Source organism: Vombatus ursinus, unplaced genomic scaffold, assembly GCF_900497805.2.
Source record: "Vombatus ursinus unplaced genomic scaffold, bare-nosed wombat genome assembly UNPS02014786.1, whole genome shotgun sequence".
Lineage (NCBI taxonomy): Eukaryota > Metazoa > Chordata > Mammalia > Diprotodontia > Vombatidae > Vombatus > Vombatus ursinus.
Window position 1 is genome coordinate 18,529,683 of NW_020954564.1, and position 9,078 is coordinate 18,538,760.

The 9,078-nt window shown below is 36.1% G+C and overlaps 1 pseudogene; it reads left to right on the forward strand.

Moving 5' to 3' along the window:
• The window catches only part of LOC114047012, a 71,802-nt pseudogene extending 64,595 nt beyond the window's left edge, over positions 1 to 7,207 (forward strand).
• The last annotated feature ends 1,871 nt before the right edge of the window (positions 7,208 to 9,078 follow it).

The following is a 9,078-nucleotide window of genomic DNA, read 5'->3' on the forward strand; positions in this document are numbered from 1 at the left end:
AGAGTAGGGGGTGGTCAGCTGTGTCATTCTATAGAGACATCAGAAGGAATGATAGCTATGAGAAGGCCATTGGATTTAGCAATAAAAAGATCACTGGTGTTCTGCCATAGATAAGTAGTCAAAGAATATGACCAAACAATTCTTGAAAGAATTGCAAACTATTAATTGTGAAAACAATATTCACCATGACTGTCACAATGTAAATGGAAAGAAAACACACACACACATACACACACACACACACACACGTGAATGTAGCAGAATTCTAAAGACCAAGTATAACTCCAGAGAAGAAATATGAGAAGACGCTCCCAGCCCACCCCTTCTAGGAGGTGAGAGGTCTACAGGTATTGCACATGTTTTTAGATTTTTTTTCATTGTATTCAGCAGTTGTGCTGATTATTTCCTTTTATTTATTTATTGATCTTATAAATACTATTTGTTATACTGGATGGCTCTCTGGGAGGGGATGAAACAATTAAGCAGATCAAATAACAAATCATACAAATAATAAACTATGTAAAAGAAAATAACTTTTTAGAAACCCAAAATTTAGGGGATGCAGCTACAGCAGGGCTCTGAGAAAAGATTGTTTTTCTGAAAGGACACATTATCAAATAGAAAATGAGAAGATTGAGAATGCAATTTTAAAAACTAGAGAATCATCAAATTAACAAACAAAATAAATACAAAAGAAGATATTTTGAAAATTGGTGGAGAAATTCTTTTGGAATTGTGGTTAGCCATTATGTTACGAGATTCAGCACGATAGAATTCCATCATATATTTATGTACAATATTGGCAATAACAGTCTTGGGAATTTACATTTTGGGATTTCTTTCAAGAGTTGTTTGGTGGATTCTTTGTATTTCAACTTTACCATTTGGTTTTAAGAGAGCTGGGAAGCTTTTTTTTTAAGATTTCTTGAAATGAGATGTAAGGCTCCTTTTTTGGTCATGACATTTAGAGAATCCAATGATTCTTCTATAGGAAGCCTTTCCCAACCTCTCTTAAATATTGCCTCTCAGTTATTTCCTGTTTATCCTGTGTATAGCTTGTTTGTACATATTTGTTTACTTGTCTTCTTCCCCATTAAACTGTGAAATCCTTGAAGGCAGGGACTGTCTTTTGCCTATATATATCCCCAGCACTTAGCACAGTGCTTGGCACATAGTAGGTACTTAATAGGAATTTATTGACAGACTATTGTTTCAGGGAGAAAGGCTTAGGGAAAAAACAAATAAACCAAACTCCTCTTCTCAAACTTTATTTATCTAACTACTTTATATTCTCTTTGTATTTATGCTTTATATTTATATAAATATATACTAGTCTCATATAATATTAATAATAATAATACCACTTATGAATGCTTAAACGTTTGCAAAGTGTTTTACAAATACATCTCGTTTTATCCTCACAATATCCCTGGGAAGTAGGTGGTGTTATTACCCTACTTTACAGTTGAGGAAACTGAGACAGAAATTAAGTGACTTGCTCAGGGTCACACAGAAATTTCTGAGGCTAGTCCAGTGCTCTGGAATCCACAGCACCCCCTACCTGCCTTTTGAGTAAGGATTATTTCACTCATTGTATTTGTAGTTCCAGTGCCTAGCACTATACCTGGTACATAGGCTTAATAAATACTTGTTGATTACCCAGGAGGAAGGTTGCAGTTCAGTAAAAGGAAAAACTTTCTAATCTTTAGAGAGGCAAAAAAGTAGATTGAGCTTCCTTATGAGAGAGTGTCTTCTCTAGGATTAAAGGAGAGATTGGATGACTAAACATGGTCAACTGGAGAAGGATGGATAGAGTATTCATCCCCTAAGTGACCTCTACAATCTGATCTACTAGATGACCTACAAGATCTCTTCCAACCTTAAGGTTCTGTAATTTTTCTGTGAAGTCTTCCCTTGCTACCAGAATCCAAGAGTATTTCCTTTTTTTCTGAACTATTGTTTGCTTCTCATCAGTAACACACAGTTTAGCACTTTACTAGAAGCTCTTTACCATTGTTCTCCAGCTGGGTTATGTATATGTTTTTCTCCCAGTCAAAACTATATACTCTTCAAGAATACTGACTGTCTCATACTTTTTTTTGCATGTCCTTTTTTATAGAAAGAAACAGTGTTACCTATATGGTACGGAGTAAATAATTTAAGTTGGAACAATCAGATTTCCTGATCCTTATCAGAGCATATTCTCTTGTATACTCCCACTGATGTTGCAGCTTCTGTCTCAAGGCCATTAGCATGGCCTTTAAGGGAGGTCAAATGATCCTAACTTGAGCCAGCCTTTTTTTGGGCTTTTTAGGAATCATTAACATTCAAGGATGTAGCTGTGGACTTTACTCAGGAGGAGTGGGGGCAACTGGATCCTGGTCAGAGATACTTGTACAGGGATGTAATGTTGGAGAATTATAGGAACCTGGTCTCATTGGGTAAGTGTACTTTTTGTGTGTGAATCAGGGCCATTCTGTCCGTTGTAGTATCTTTATTTCCTTAGTTATTAAAATATGAGGGTGGGGACTCTGGTATATTTTTGTGGGTACGGGCTTGTGGCTCAATGATTAGAGATCTCTTGCCTTTCGGTCACAGAAACAAAATGTTCCCACTCCCCCTTCTATGAAAGGTCATACTTTGTAGAGGATGAAATAGATGTTTTCTTTGTGCTGTTTTTGATGCTACAACTATTTTTATCCTTTAGAGGTCCCTGAAGAAGGAAGGAATTAGAATTTTCTGGGATAGTTCTTTTTTCTGAGCATAAATACCTAAATCTTTTGTCTTCCTATATGAGCAGGGCATCAAATTTCAAAACCTGATGTGATCTCCCAGTTGGAGCAAGGAGAAGAGCCTTGGCTGGTAGAGAGAAAAATTCCAAGAGATACCTTCCCAGGTAAGTGAAAGAGAATCAGATACAGAACAAAGTTATGAAAGTTTGTTATCCTGGAGTATTGATTTCATAATTCTCCTTAAAGTTCTCCAGTCCTGTGGAGAAGACTAAGACCACTTGGCATAAGTTCCCTCAAATATTTTGAACATATTATATAAGAATATTTCAGACTTATCAATCAGCTAATGAATCAACAGACCTTTGTTAAGTTGTTACTATGCCAGGAAGTATTATATAAGAATTCTGGAAAGATAGTAAGTTGTTGTGAATATTGTGAAGAGCTTTAAATGCCAAGACAGAGGAATTTCTATTTATTTCAGAGGCAGTAGGGAATCCCTGGGGTTTATTGAGTAGGGAATGACACAGTCAGACCTATGCTTTATTAAAATCACTTTAACACCTGTGTTAAAAATAGATTGGAATTGGGAAGAGACTTGAGGCAGGGAGACTGCTAGGCAAGAGTTAATTAGGGCCTAGAATAGGATGGTGGCTGTGTGTGCAGAGAAGGGAATGGATTCAAGAGATATTGTAGAGATAGAAATGGGTTTGGGAACTGAATGGATATGTGAGGTGAGTGAAAATGAGAAGGTGAGGAAGATACCAGAGTTAAACCCAAGTGACTAGAAAGAATGGTGGCACCTTTAGTTATTATAGGAAAATTTGGGAGAAGAGTGAGTTAGGGGTTGGAGAGAAGATACTGAGTTCTTTTTTGGACATATTGAATTTGGGATACCTATAGAACATCCAATTTGAAATGTCGAGCAGTTGGTTATAATAGTTGGTTATAATAGACTAGAGCTAAGGAGAGAAACTGGAGGTAGATAGATAGATCTGGGAATCACTTGCATAGATATCTTAATTGAACCCATGGAAACTCTTGAGATCATCAAGTGAGAGAGCATAGATAGAATAGAGAAGGCCCTAGACAGAGTCAGGGTAACACCAACAGTTAGTGAGTGTGACATGGACAGAGAATCAACAAAGGAGACTAAGAAGGAGTGGTCACACAGGTAAGGAAGAAAATCAAGAGAGAACAGTGTCATAAGAACCAGGAGAGGAGCAAATGTCCAGGAGGAGAAAATAGTAAAGTGTTAGATGCTGCAGAGAAATCTAAAAGGATGTAATCTGAGAAAGGACCATTAGACTTGGCAGTCAGAAAGTCATTGATAACTTTTTAAAAAGCAGTTATGGTTGGATGAGGTGTAAACCAGACTGCAGAAGAGAGTAAGAGAAAAAATGGAGGCACTGAACATAGCATGTTATAGGAGTTTAGCTCAGAAGGGAATAAGATATTCATAGGATGATAGCTATTAGAGTTGGTGGAGACTTGGGCATTATGTGTAGATGGTAGGGAAGGAAGCAGTAGATAGAGAGAGAATGTAGATTAAAGAGATAGTGGGGCACCAGCTGTTTGGCTTTAGACCCCTTTATTAGGTCCTAATGATTATAGACAGTCCTAAACCTCTCTAGGTCTGTGTAGGAAATGATTGTAATGATTTGGAAACTAGATCACTATGGCTAAAGATGGGCTTTAATTATGGTTAGGGCAATTGAAGGGGAGCTGGGAATATAGAAAAGTCCTTACTTATAGATAATGGCATTGTTGTTTATGAATGATTCTTTTAGGACCAATGGTATGAGCTGGGAGAGATAATACAAGGGGACCTAAGAAATCAGTTAGGATTCTATTATAATAACCTAGACAGCCTCTCCTAATACTGATATTTGACCCTACACAGCCTCTCATAATACTGATATTTGACCCTATTTAGCCTATTCTAGTTTTTCTTACCTTTTAATCTTCCTTGGTGGGTTTGTATCCATTTCTGTGCTCACTGTTCACACTGAATCGGCCCTTTCCAACCATGTGTGATCTCTGCTCTCTGTACCTTGCCTCTCCTTCACTCTCTAGAGTACAAGACCACATTTGCATATTTGAAATTGTCAAAAAACCATCTATATACTCATCATTTTCACTCTCCTATTCTTTCTTTATAGTTTCCATTCTTGTAGCACACATTTCTGTAGGCACAAAGGCACAATTATATTTATTTTCATTCTTTCAGACTGGGAGTCAATGCCTGAAATCAGTACCTCAACTCTAAAGCAAGCGATTTCTGAAAAGCAATCGTCCCAGGAGGTGACAATGGAGAGATTCACAAGGGATTTTTTCTGTTACTCTAATCTAGGACAAGCCTGGGAATCTCATGCCCAGTATGGGAGACAGCAAAGAATCCAGGAGAGACATCTGAGACAAATGACAGTTCCCCAAAAGAAAATGCTACCTGTGAAGAGGGACCTTGAGTACAATATGTGTAGTCTGAGTTCTGTCCTTGTTACAGAAGAGGATGTTCCTAGAAAAGTGAGATATCCTGAATGTGACATATATGAAAAAACCTTCATATGTAATTCACATTTAATTAGACATCAGAAAATCTGTGCAGTAAAGAAACCCTTTGAATGTAATGAATGTGGTAAATCTTTCAGTAAAAGTGCACTCCTTCGGCAACATCAAGTAGTACATACTGGAGAGAAACCTTATAAATGTAATGAATGTGAGAAAGCTTTTAGTAAGGGTGCACTCCTTATTCAGCATCAGAGAGTGCATACTGGAGAGAAACCCTATAAATGTAATGACTGTGAAAAAGCTTTCAGTAAGGCTGCACTCCTTATGCAACATCAGAGAGTCCATACTGGAGAAAAACCCTATATGTGTAATGAATGTGGGAAAGCATTTAGTCAGAGCATATGTCTTACTCGCCATAAGAGAATTCACACTGGAGAGAAACCCTATGAATGTAATGAATGTGGAAAGACTTTTAGATTGCGTGGACACCTTACTCAACATCAGAGAATTCATACTGGAGAGAAACCATATAAATGTAATGAATGTGGGAAAACCTTCAGTCAGAGTACAGACCGTACTCAACACGAGAGAATTCATACTGGAGAAAAACCCTATAAATGTATTGAATGTGGAAAAACCTTCATTCAGAGTACACACTTAACTCAGCATCAGAGAATTCATACTGGAGAAAAACCCTATGAATGTAGTGAATGTGGAAAAGCATTTTGTGATAGGTCATCCTTTACTAAGCATCAAAGGATTCACACCGGAGAGAAACCCTATGAATGTACTGAATGTGGGAAAGCCTTTATTAGAAGTTCAGACCTTATTCAACATCATAGAACTCATACTGGAGAGAAACCCTATGAATGTAATGCATGTGGGAAAGCCTTCAGTCTGCATGTACACCTTACTCGACATCAAAGAATCCATACTGGAGAGAAACCCTATAAATGTAATCAATGTGGGAATGCCTTTAGGCATAGTTCAGCCCTAGTCAGACATCAGAGACTTCATAGTGGAGAGTAATCCTGAGTATTTAGTGAATAATGTAAAACTTTTAGACTTATCCCTTATTCAAATACTCTATAGTCACAATATCACATAAGTTACCAGTTATTATTTTACTTGGGGTATTTAAATTGAGAAATATGTTTCTTTTCTCTTCTGCTATGTTACTCTTCTCCAATAAAAGCATCTACAAAGTGAGGTTAAATCAGTTCATCCCAAAGTAGCTCATCTGATAAATTTCTTTAAGGATTAATCCACCTAATACTAATTTTCTAGGAATAATAAGCATTTTAATTTTGATTCTTTAAAAATTACCTATTTTACAAGGATATTTTTAGCCTCAATTATTTCCAAATCATTTTTGTTAATGAAACAACAGTGATGCATGAACATACCCAATAGGGTTAGAAAGGTTGATCATTGCCCTTCAGTGAATTGGCCTGCTTTCTTTGCAAGGAAATGTAATTGGAAAGTTTCCTTGTGTGGATCATCAGGTAATAACGACTAAATTCCATAGTGTCTTCAAAAAGAATAGAAATAACTTTAAAAAAAATTGTCACAGTAGTTCATGAAAACATCTACTGCAACATAGAGAAGTTATAAGGGACATTGGTAAAGGAAATATGCATACTCTATTCTGCTATGACTATTCATGTCCTTGAGATACTTATTTAAAAAACAAACCTTTTGCAATAAAACAGTGTAACTTAAGAAAAGTTTCAGAACAAATAAAATGAATAAAGATAGCCCTCACGGTTACTGCTGCTTATATTACTGGAAAAGGTAATTTAAAGTGAAGTAATATAATTTCCATCTGATTTTTATATGGGAACAGTTTTATGATAGGGGTCACATTCCTGCCCAACTTTTAAAAAATATTACGAACACTTATTTTATAAACCAACTTTAAATGGTTTATCTGTGTGATATCAAAGTATGTTTGGAAGTTGATCGAACAGGACAACACAATAACAAATAGCAAAAAAAATTCATAATGTTGTCTACCAAATTCTTGTTTTCTTTATAATTATTACCTTATTTTGTGCTATAGGAAATCAGAAAATAAAGGAAAACCTTTGTCATGATCATGAAATTAGAAAGTGCTTCCTGTTACCTTTCATGTTTTGCTGCTTTTGTCTCATTAAAAATTCTCTTGTAATGTTAACCATAGGAACTGATATCAGTTTGTTAGTATTTTTTCTTATATTTGATAACAGAATGTCTTTATTCTTTTTGAACTGTCATCTGAGCACTCACCTTATACCCTGATATTTTGCCGAGCAGACTTACCTTGAAAATGCATGAATCAACTATTGCTGGCACTGAAATGTTCATTCTATGATCCATCACTATGTTGTGGATTCATATGACTGAAAAACCTCATATGGCATTAATGGTAATCAAACTCAGACCAAAGTTGTGAGTTTGATTCTGAATTTGCAGAGTATGTGTTGAAAAACTTGATAAATGTCCTAGATATTTGTATTTGTATTTATATTTCTATCTGTAATAATTATAAAACTTTCTTTTGGCTTTGCCTGATTACTGGAAAGGTGAAAATCTATAATATATTGATGCAGTTGCAATACTCATGTATTTATTTTTTGTAAGACAAGAGTTTCCAATGCCAGTTGATTCTGTATGTTTCTGTCAGCTCAGTTCTGCCAAGCTAAGACTGAACTTCCAGAGGCTGCAGGGTCAAGAAAAGAAGTAGTAAAGTCTAGAAGCCAACTCTATCCCATCAGAAATATGAAAACCCAAACCCATAAGGTTTGATAGGGACCAATCCAACAGGTAGGATTAGAGTGAGAGATAGAATGAATGTTCACAAAGTCATAGTGTGTTTATCTTTAGTTAAAGAGTGTTTATCTTTAGTTAAAGAGTGAGGAAGGAGAAGCCCCCAAATTTAATGAGATGCTATAGCCTGAGGTACAAACAGGGGAAGAGCATTACTTGGTAAACAGAAGAGCAAGGGCAAGATGTTGCTAGGTTCATAATCTGGTGTGAAATATTCTATGAAGGGTCAAATTGAAGACTCTCTAAGAGCAATACTGATCTCAGACACTAATTTTTCATTCCTGTAACAGAAGATTGAAGTGAATAAATTCAGGAAAGCTCAAATTATCCAAATCCATTGCAAAAGAACAAGAACTGAGCTATCACCAACCTAATACCCAGTAGTATGTATGCAGGAAAGCAGTCTAGCTAAGAAGACCTCATGGTTGGGGAGTAAGTTTAAGATTAAACTATTCACAGTTTGCAACATATATAACTTTACTTCTTTTTACCTGTTATCATGGCCCTGCCCTTTATGTTACTTCTCTGTTTTTAAAGTCAATCCCCCTTTAAAAATAATTTTATCGATATATTTGGTTTGTATGTTTTTAGTTTCAAATCCGTCCCCCACAAATTGGGTCATTTTTTATAACAGAATAAAGAAAAGAAATGGAAACAAAGCATTTCAGCAATACTAACCAAAACATCAAGTTTGACAGCATATTCAGTGTTCCAAACCCAGTCTCCCACTACTGCAAAGAAGGAAGAGTGGGTCATTTTCTTACGTCTTCAGGGCTAAACCTGGTCAGAGTTCAGTTTTGGATTCTACTTGTTATTCTTTCCAGCAATTAAAAAAATAACTAAAAGGTATGGTGTTTTGTTTGGGGAAGCAAGGGGGAGTGGAAAAAGTCAGGTCCTTCACTTAAAAAGGAGTGGTGACCAAGATCTGAAAAGATCTTGGCATGTTGGGGGTGGCTAATTCAGTGCACTTTAATAGGTATATTTGTGGTACCAAGAAACTAGCAACAGTTGGAGAATGGCTGAACAAATT